This window comes from Dipteris shenzhenensis, chromosome 17 (assembly GCF_047967505.1).
Source record: "Dipteris shenzhenensis isolate YYH24624 ecotype China chromosome 17, Dip_SZ_1.0, whole genome shotgun sequence".
NCBI classification, from domain to species: domain Eukaryota; kingdom Viridiplantae; phylum Streptophyta; class Polypodiopsida; order Gleicheniales; family Dipteridaceae; genus Dipteris; species Dipteris shenzhenensis.
In genome coordinates this window covers 40,724,193-40,735,394 of record NC_141612.1, presented here as the reverse complement: position 1 = coordinate 40,735,394, position 11,202 = coordinate 40,724,193, and the positions used below count along the sequence as shown (strand labels likewise).

Below are 11,202 nucleotides of genomic sequence, written 5' to 3'. Positions count from 1 at the left end.
TGGGGAAGAAAACCACCAAGGAGAGGGAGGGAGAACCATGTGCTGCCATGTGTCCCCAAAATTCAAAATATGATGAGAGGATGCATTTATGGCTTGCCCACAAAGTCAAAAAGAGGGGGATGCAATTGGGCTTGCCTCCATGAGTGAGAAGGTGGTACAATGGACAAAGCAGGCCGCACCTCACCTGGGCTTGCCATATGGACAAGCAACCATGTAGTCGCCACCTTGGGCACCCACCAAACCCGCCACCTCTATCCAAAATTCAATGCACCTGACAAGATTTGAACCCGTGACCTCTTGTCCCCACCCTCAGGCCCTTGCCACCAAGCCAACCACCAATCATGTGTAACTATAGTCTGACTTCTTGTATATACTTATGTATACTTTAATGAGTTAAAGCCAACAACAATATACTGTGATAATCAATCGGCTCAAGCATTGGCCAAGAATCCAGTATATCACTCCAAGACAAAGCACATTGATGTCAGAGAGTACTTCATTAGAGAAAGAGTGTTACTTGGTGACATCACACTGCAGCATTGTGATAGCAAGGAGAATGTTGCAGACACCTTTACCAAACCACTCGGTAAAGAGCTTTTCGAGAAACACTGACAAGCTTTTGGTTTGATGCATAGGAAGGACATTCCCATTAAAGGGGTGTGATGAAATGTAATTTTCAGTCCTTCGATTCCCCAGAATCATCTTGAGGGAAGACCTACTTCATGATGTTGATCTTGAGGGAAGGTGTTGAGAGATCATGCTCAACATCATGTGATTTTATGTGCATAGCACTAACCCAATAGAGTGCTATAAAGGAAAGGGTTAGATGCCCTAACCCTAACCCTAAATGGGTTTGTATATATTCTACATTTTCAACTAAATCTAGTGTACACTTGGTCATTTGTGGTGTGCTTTCTAGCTGTGCCCTCTCCTCATCTCCACTCTTCTCCTCTCCTTTCTTCATATTTTGTCAACTGCTGCCACAACTGGCACTTTCAATGCTGACTGGATGATTGAATTAATTTGTATTTTGGGATTTATATAAGCTTCCATATTCCATGGAGCAACCAGGTTTTCTGGACTTACCGAGATTACTAGATCTATCGGATTTAGAAATATTTGTAAATAGAACCTGTTTATTGGATCTTTTTGCTTGTCCGGAGTGAATAAGTTCGCAACATTTGATGCTCCAAAAGTGAACTCCTAAAATGGATCCAATTCGGTACTGAGTGCTACTACGTCTTTAGGTACTGCGTATGCTTGCTTTTGTGCTAGCCTCTCCTTTTCGCCTTTGTTCGGCCCGATCCAACACTTCCCGAAGGGTGATAGTTTTGGTACCTCTTTGGGTTGACACTAGATTTGAATACCACGAAAAACTGCGGGTACTGCTAAACTGTTAATCGTTGTCGAATTCTTCTACTGCTTCTTCGGCTATGGGTTCCAATCCCTTTGCTACTAGCGTACGATCTTCCTCATCTTCAAATTCTATGGCTGGATTCTTTTGTCCACTCCCTCTGACTTGAAGTGGGTCGTACTATAATCAATGGTTGGTTTGCCACTGAGCCAATGCCATAGTTCCAATTACCAAAACCAGATCGCACTGCAAACATTCGTCCGACGAAGCCGTACCAACGTCATCTTGAGACGCCGTTGGGACGTTTCCGTCCACCCCGAAGGGTTCTGCTACTCTTACTAAGAATTTTGGTTATGTTAGGTTTGAAAACAAACTTCTAGAGATTTTCTAACTAGAATTTCCAAGACTAACTATTCTAATATGAAGCTTTTGTGTTTCAGAGTTTGAGAAACAAGTTGGTGCCCATGCAATGATTTTATAGATGTCAGCCCTGGTGTTTTGCTGAGATCAGGCTCTACTCTGCAGATTTTTGGGCCTTTGTGCACCCAAACATCTTCGAGGGCTGCTAGTGCCTACTTGACTATACTGTGGATTCTTATACCCCATTTTATTCTACTTGGTAGGGGGTGTACCTAATTCACACCCCATGGTGCCAGAGTCTTTCCTTTTTCACTTCCCTATCTCCCATGTGAAATTTTGAATTATATGTAAGTATTAAATTCTGATTAATGACAACTTGAATTGTAGTTTTATGAAGTTATTCGACAGGAAATTGCGCTTCCGCCTAAGCACGACTCTGACATGCTGACGGGTACTTTGGGTAAGTACTTAAATTGCTCCAATGGCAAGAAAAACAACGGATCAGGATATCTTTTCTCTCTTTGCATTAATGTGGGCGATCGTCACAATGTTTGTCTAGGTGGAGAGTGAAAGCCTTTCAGACTAAAAGAGGGGAATTCTCAAGGCAAAAACGTTTGGAGCTTTCTACCTGTCTTTTGAAGCTGTTGTGTTACGGACTCTATGGAGATGGTGATGCTGACAGGTGCAGGCGACAAGGAGGACTTAATCAAGGGCATGATGCTGAACAGGGAACATGAGGGATTGCAGATTATCTTGGTGAACGTGAAAAGGATGTTACGATTGGTGAAGGATGTGACTCGTCCTGTAGAAGAGGAGTGGAGAGCCTCCTTTACAACTAAAGAATACGGGGTCACTTCTTACCGTAGATTCCCACTTACGCTGTGAAGGCTTAAAGCTCTATTATAGGACTAAAGTGTAAGCTGAAAGTGCTGCGAATTGATGCTGAAAGAATGAGGGCAATGTCTCCTATTTATAGCCTGGAAGGCACCTGTAACTGCCAGTTCATAGATTAGTCTGTCCTTTACAGACTGGTCTGTACGCCATTTCCCATACTGGAGCAATTTGTAACTGCCACTCACAGCCACCAGACATTCAAGAGGAGAACAAGAACAATGAACAGACTTCCCAAGACAGCATCAACATGAGGTGACACTTTTTGGTGGCCTGTACTTCCTTCTTGGCCAATTTACAGCACTAGTTCTTACGACATACCCAAGAAAATGTTCCTTATGCTCCTGCAGATCATGAAGGACTAGCTTTGTCTCGAGCAAATACCCAGGCTAGATTTGGCATACACTTGTCTACCATTTTGTCCGTAGCTATCTGGCTCCTTGTAATTCCTAGCTGTGGCAAAAATGTTGGATAGGATAGCATCTGTGGATCCACGTTCAGCATCATACTCTCCTTGTTCCAAAACTCTGAGATTTTGCATGCACCAAGCAAAGTCATCCATCCTATGATTGTGGGAGGAGATGACAGTTTGCTGAGGAAAAAGCTTCTGCATCATCAAGCTGGCTGCTGCCCTGCCCGGCCAAGCAAGTCAATTATCCACCTGTAAGGTTCCACCATTAGTGATTTTGTAGTGAAGCTAAGAACTGAAAACCTTCCTCCACAAGACTTGCTGCATGCAGAGACCTGCCAACAAAGGTGACCTTGTCAGGACTATGAGCAAGTCAACCTCAAGCCACCACATATTCAAGAGGTGCAAAAGAATAATGAACAGAAGCCATACCTGTGCAAATGTTCAAGAGGAGCAAAAGAACAATGAACAGACTTCTGAAGACCCCTCCAACAAGAGATGGCACATTTTGGTCCATAGCTTTCCTTCTTGGCCAATCAACAAGACCCGTTCCAATGACATACCCAAGACACATCATTGAGGACTAGCTTTGTGTTGAGCAAGTACCCCACCTTCGTTTTAGTAATCGACATCTACTTCTGCATATATGTCCTCCATTTGTGGGTCTTCTCTATCTTGTACGTCCATATCATGGACCCTATTATAAATATCAGTAGAGCTTTGGCCTATCATGTATCTTACCCCCTTGTCCACCATTATTTCCCGTAGCTTATCTGCCTCCTCCCACTTCCCAACTGCAGCATAAATGTTAGATAGGACAACATAGCCTGCAGCATTTTGTGGGTCCAACTCTAGAACACGTTCAGCAGCATACTTTCCCTGTTCCACACTGCCATGGACTCTGCATGCACCAAGCAAAGTCATCCATCCTATAACAGTGGGAGAGGATGGCAGTTTGCTGAGGAAAGCTTCGGCATCATCAAGCCGCCCTGCCCGGCCAAGCAAGTCAATTATGCACCTGTAATGTTCCACCATTGGTGAAATATTGTAGTCTGCAGTCATGGAATAAAAGAACTGAAAGCCTTCATCAACAAGACCTGCATGGCTGCACGCAGAGAGTATGTTAACAAATGTTACCTTGTCAGGACTTATCCCTGCCCCATTCATCATCCAGAAAAGATGAAGGGCTTCCTTGCCTTTACCGTGGAGGGCATATGCTGCAATCATTGCAGTCCAAGAAATTATATCTCTGCCAGAAATTCCATGAAAAAGCTGCAATGCCTCATCCACTTTCCCACACTTTGCATACAAATTGATCAGGGCATTTCCCACCACCACCTCAGATTCTATTCCACACTGAGTAATTAAGGAATGAATTAGTTTGCCCTCTATTAAGGCTGCAATACTGGCACAAGCATCAAGGATGCTGACATAGGTGATCTTGTTTGGCTTCACGCCCACATCTTGCATTTGTCCAAAAAATGCCAAGGCCTCTTTGCCACAACCGTTCAGGGCACAAGCTGTGATCATGGTAGTCCATGAGACAACGTCAAGTCCAGGCATTGAAGCAAAAACTGCATGTGCATCATTCAGACTCCCACAGTTTCCATACATACTGATAAGGGCATTCCCGACTATTATATCAGAATCAAATCCCTTGTTTGTGATAAGGGCATGGATCAGTTTGCCCTCTGCTAGTTCACTGGGACTGTTACATGCTTTCAGAATCGTAATAAAGGTGACCTTGTTAGGCCTGACACCTTCCTGTTGCATATACTGGAATGCCTGAAGAGCCTGAATGCGGTGACCATTCTCAGCATGCAATTGAATAATTGTAGTCCAAGAGATCACATCTTTCTCAGGCATTGTTTCAAACACACGAAATGCATCACGTAGACTTGCACAATTGCCATACATGTTTACAAGGGCATTCCACACCACAGTTGACTTGACTCCATTGTCCAGGATGCAGCTATGAACCAGCTTGCCCTCTTTGAGATCTGCCAGGCTGGCACATGCATCAAGGGTACTGGCAAAGGTTACATTGTTTGGCTTGACACCTTGGTAATGCATCTGTTGGAAAAGCAGGACGGCCTCTTTACTACAGCCCTGACTGGCATAAACAGAAATCATTGAATTCCATATGACAACGTCATTTTTCACAGTTATGTCAAAGATCCACCGTGCATCCTCCACCCTTCCACACTTGCCATACATATTTACGAGTGCAGACCCTATAATTTCCTGGGAATCATATCCAACTTCAATCAAATGAGCATGGATCATCTTTCCTGGAACCAGGTCTGAAGGACTGGCACAAGCATAGAGAACGGTGACGAACGTTGTAATGTTTGGCTTCACACCCTCTGAGAGCATCTCTTTAAAAAAACGCAGAGCCTCCTTGCTGTGACCATGTTGCACATGTGCTGCAATCATTGTAGTCCATGAGATGACGTCTCGTTGTGGCATTTTGAAAAACATCTTCAAAGCCTCCTCCAAACTTCCACACTTACCATACATACTGACCAGCGCATTTCCCAAAACAATATCCAGATCAAAACAAGAGTCCATTATGCGTCCATGGACTAGCCTACCGTCTGCTAGGCTAGTGCATGCCTTGAGGGTATTGATGAAAGTGACTTTGCTTGGTTTTACGCCTTCCATGTGCATTTGTTCAAACAACTGAAGAGCTTCCCTGCATTGTCCATGCTGGCAGTACGCTGCAATCATCAGGTTCCACGAGACGACGTTTCGATCAAGCATTCTGTCAAAAATTCTAAGTGCATCCTCCGGACTGCCGCACTTGTCATACACCCTGACAAGGGAATTACCTAGAAAAATGTCACGATCCAAAGCACTTTTAGTGATGTTTGCATGCACCCACTTGGCGTCCGCTAGGGCTCTGGACTTGCTGCACTGCTGCAACAAACAGGAATAAATAGCGTGATCTGCCTGTCCTTCGAAACGATCCACATTGTTCAGCGTCTCTCTCAAATCTTGATTACAGGAAGCGCCCAATTCAAAGCGAGCAATTTCCCGTCGTTCTCTGCCAAAAGCAGTAGCAAGGGTGGAGATGTTAACTCTAACACTCTGTGTACTGCGCGACAGAGCTGCAAGGAATTGCATGAGCGTTCATCCAAATCCAAATGTATCGTCAAAATCGAACAAACTCATCGAGTCGTAAGGTAGCTACAGATCAGGATTCTCCTATCAAACCGTCGAACGTCAAACATTTGGTGTACATGTGCGTGCTTAGCACCGGATCTCGACTCACGCCCTCGCAAGCGCCTGTTTCCACGCAGCCCAGATGCGCGCATCTTGTGTCAGTGGCCAATATGCATGTCAGAGCTGTGGCGGTCGCTCTAAGAGCCGGTCCCCTTGCCCCATAGGAACAGGGGACCTCATTTCCAAAATTTAGTAAATACCCTCTAAATTGTATCTAGGCCCCATGGCAAGCCGGATTCTCCTCACCTCTGCTCAGGAACGAACTTGTTGTACTGGGTCAGCAAAACTTGTAAAAAGCAGTAAAACCAGTTGTGGACTGTTTTCACAGCCTATTGACCGAGGCGTTGCATTCAATGCAGGGCTTGAAACATCACGAAACTCTTGGAGTGGGAGTTTTCGGGTAGCCAGGAGTGCCCCTGGAGTGGAAGATTATTTTCGTTTGGCTGGCTCCATAGGGTTGGAAGATCAGCTCATGGGGAGCCACGATCAACTCAGGATATCCTGACCGGCGGCGTGTATTGACCCTAACCCACTGCTAGGTCTGATCCTGGATTGAGTCGTGGACGTGCGCCTGCATCATAGCGTAGCCCAAGGCCCAGCAGCAGATCCTAGGCTTCACAGCGCCAAAAGGGAAATTTTTGAGGCTTTGGCGGGTGGGGGTTGGGTGTATAAACACCCTAACAAAAAATGGCTAATTGAGGTCAGGTTCAAACTTGGCTGGGAGCCAAGTCCACTCAAAATCATAGAATATTTTGGAATTCCAAGATACCCCCACATGTCTTCCCTAAGAATGCTATGGATACATTTGATTCACATAAACTTCAATCTACCTTGAACATTTTTATGGTACCTTTAGCTTTTGCTACAATTTCTTGCATATCTATCAAGAAATCTTTAGCTATTTGCACATTCACATTCTTAAGGCATGTTAACCCTGTGGTAGCCAAGGGCCAGAAGCACAATACAAAGCAATCAAGATGAGATTATTGTGTGTATGTGGAATAGCGACAAAGTTCCACTTATGATATCTTAAGCCAAAAGTTCCACTTGTAATATCTTTTAAGATCAAGATGGGGATACATGCCATTGCCCTCAAGAAAAGTGTGGTGCCAAGCATGGCCCCATGCACCACCCATGCACCACCCAGTAGCCACCTCACGATTTGTGGCCCCACCTTGATCATTGCCTTGGGCACTTCAGTGCACCATCGTGACCCCCCAATCGCTGACCATTGTATACCCTACTCGCATGTCGCTAGCAACACACTTTCCATCACCACTCGATCCCAACCCCTCCTCTGCCTCGGGCACTATACTGCAATGTTGCCACTAGCTCAATATTGTGCCCACACCTTCGTAAACTACATGCGCACTATTCTAGTGCATCATGCCGTTTGTGTTGCCTGGTGATGCTTTTGTTCACTACTCCATTCTCTCAATCGCCCTCAAAGATGTCACTTTCCAGGTGTTATGCCAAAGTCCACCTTGAGAGCCATGCAGTCATAGCCTCCATTCCAAAACTTTGTTTTTCGTGCCACCTGACGCTGTGCCACTACAGAGCCACCATCTCCATCAACTAGCATTGGGCACTATACTATAGCCAAAGGAGAACTCTCTATCCAGAGGTTCTTATAGGAAAGATGAAGTTACTTCTATTCGTGGGTTACAGGGTCGTTGCCTTCGTTGGATGCACATTGGACACCTCACTAGATCTACCTAGACTCTCGTGTGGCCCTCCTTCATAGCGGTGCCTGCCCGTGCCTTCATCATCACACCTGCAACACCTCTTTGTCACCATTTTGTCCACTAACCCGTCGCTCCTACGCTACCACCCAACAATGGTTGCCAGAGAAGAAATGATACAAGCCATGGATCAAAAGCTTTGCATGTCTCAACCACCACATTTGACTTATCCAAGGCAAGAGTTATGTATGGTGCTCATATTGCATGGCCAATAATACGGCAAATGAGTGTCCCATCCTAAGGTCCAGGATCATGTGCAAGCAAATCAACCACCAAGGTTGTGGTGTCACATTTGTTTGGTCAATGGGCATGATGAAATTAATTGCAACTTTTTCTCAAGCATCACCAGCTCCAAGGTTGAATCTTGTTCTACTTAGAATCTAAGCTCCACAATAGCTCAAAAATCCAAACCCCATAGCAATACCCAAGAGCATGGAGTCCCCCTCCTCTAGCAACTCCAATACATCAACTTTACGCCGAGAAAGTGGACCCTCAATTTGAATATGATGCAAAAGTATCCAATGTAGTGTCTCATAGGGGCAAAAGTCTTTATCCCTAGTGGAATTGGCCATGCTTGTATGGATTGTCCCCTCAAACCCAAAACCCCACAACAAAATGTTGAACTTGAGGCATTATTGGGGTTACTGACAAGTTGTAGGGACCATAAGCATTCTGTTACAATCTTTGAATGTCATTATGTGGCAACAAAAAGAGGCACTTAAGCATCATCCATTTCTATTCAACCAAGAAACTCTTTATAAACAAAAATACAAGTGCCTATTCCTTCGCCAAGTGTATAGTAGCCGAGTCCATCAACTTCCAATCCAAATCCACATATCAAAGAAGACCTATTCCCTAATGTTGAATCAACGAAGGTAAGATTTCAAGAACTTTGGCATTGAATAGAAAAGAAACAAGCTCAATTTGAGACCGAAAAGCAATCACAATATCCAATCCCTGACTTGGCCTGTGACCCCATAATTGAGCCTCTATTCCATCAACAAGGGCCACCAACATAATGTGTTGTAAAGCCAACTAGAAGGCACAACACTCTCAAGCATTCTCAGCTGCCGTGTCTCCATTCCCATTGGTATCCTCTTAAAAAATTTCCCCAACCTTTGATTCTCGTGCAGTTATTATTACAACACTTTTTTTCGCTCTCAGAAAAAAATCTCTACCCTTATGTTTTAAAGGATAGATTGAATCATCAAATCTCCCTCCCTTTGTGGAAGAAATAGAAGATGTCCCTATAATTAGGTGAAAGAGATAACATATGCACTACCACTGTTCCTTTGATCCATAAAGCACATAAAGAGATCCAATCCATTGAGGATGGTGGTGCAGGTTTTAACATCGTCAAAAGACCTCTATGATGAATGGGGTCTCCTACCAATGAAAAAGTATCAATATAAATTTCATGATTCATGTACAAAACCCTTGGGCATAGTGGATATCCACTTTTCCCTCCAGTTCACAATCTTGGACCTACCCAAGACATCTATCAACTGCCATTGGTTACAAGAAGTGTCAGTACTCCATGATTGGAGTATAAATAGACTCACCATCCAAAATTGTGACAAGACAGTAAGAGTCAATGTGGGGATAGGAGCAGTAAAACCCATAGTGCCTAAACCACTGGATGATATCTCCTCAACCACAGTCTCCAGCAAGTCAGCCCTTCAAGCTTCCATAACAAAATGTTTTAACTGGTAATACATAAAGCAATATTAAGAATTGGATCCAAGTAGTGGCATCCATTGAAAACCACCATAAACTATATCCAGTCCTCTCAAAGATTGATGCAAAGGTCATAGAAGTAGAACCTCCACTCATGCATGAAGCCCAACGAATTTTAAATTCCAATGTTTATGGTTGGCCTTGAATGGGATAGTGATCCTGAGGAGGTTATCATAACTATGGCCCTAATTTTCCTTACAACCTCAAAATGGAGGCTAATAATGCTCAATTACAACACCAAGTCTTTGATAATAATTTAGCTATTCTCTATGTCCTGATGTCTGTCGAGCTTCCCAAATTCAAACCTCCCGATATGCATAATAGCAGAAGATCCAAGAACACTCCAACCAAGAACTCATCCTTCTGAACTTAAATGGGCAGCAAATTCCTTTAACGTATATGCATACTAATGAACCACCACTTGGGAATACTTTGCCAATGGAAAATCGACCACACAATTCCTACCGTAAGTGGGAAATTCAAGCCACATGTGAAGATGAAGACTGACAGCAATGATACTAAGCTACCCACTCATCATACCATATGTCTGGCTAGTTCAACACATTCTGAGGTTGAGATTCATGAAGTTCTAGACTACATCAAGAGCTACACAAGTGGAAATGTCCCCATAGCAATTCCAAGACCAGTGCAAGAGACTGAATTAGAAGAAACTGATAGGTTTGAAGAGACTCCAACGTATGAGGGACCAGACAAAACTAGGGCAACAAATCTTGACCTTGACGGAGAGGAAGAAATTTGGTATTCATTAAAAATAACTCACCCAAGAAGTAGAAACCAAGCTCCAAGCACTCTTAATAGAATATCGAGACTACCTAGCAAGGTCTTACAAGCAAATTAAATGAATCTCACTAGAATTGGTAGTGCACACCATACCTATTAGCGAAGGTGTTCAACCTAAGGTATGTGGAACATGTAAAACAAATCTAAAATATGGCACCATGGTCTATCAAGAATTGGAGAAATTCTTAGATGCACATTTTATCTACGAGATAGAGCACATCAATTGGGTTTACCCCATCATTGTTATTCCTAAACACAACAAGAAACTATAGAAATGTGTCAACTTAAAGAATGTGAATTCCACCACAATGAGGGATCACTAGCCCCTATCCCTAACAGAAATAAGGATGGCTACATCAAAGATATAAAGTTTCTTGGATGGATTCAGGTGTGGACACAACCAAGTGCAAATTGCTCCTAAAGATGAATCCAAAACTACATTTGCCACAAAGTGGGGAATCTTTTCCTATAGATCTTCATACCAATTGGACTATACAATGCCCTTGCTACAATCCAAAGACTCATCTTCAATGCTTTCAAGTCACTGGTCAATAAGCTCCTATAGGTATCCTTGGATGACTTGTGCATCCATTCCAACAAGCATGACCACCTCTCATGACCACCTAAAATGACTTGAAGTACTTCTAATCATATGTCAAGAGTATGGCATCTCCCTAAATGTA

General features: G+C 43.6%; 1 pseudogene across 1 annotated transcript; it reads right to left on the bottom strand.

The window, feature by feature from the left end:
• Positions 1–2,997: 2,997 nt before the first annotated feature.
• On the bottom strand, positions 2,998–6,140 carry LOC147892116 (putative pentatricopeptide repeat-containing protein At3g01580 pseudogene; annotated as a pseudogene). Its single transcript, XR_015542466.1, has 2 exons — positions 3,447–6,140; positions 2,998–3,349 (listed from the first exon to the last, which is right to left on the bottom strand). The product of XR_015542466.1 is annotated as a putative pentatricopeptide repeat-containing protein At3g01580 pseudogene (transcript).
• Positions 6,141–11,202: the final 5,062 nt, after the last annotated feature.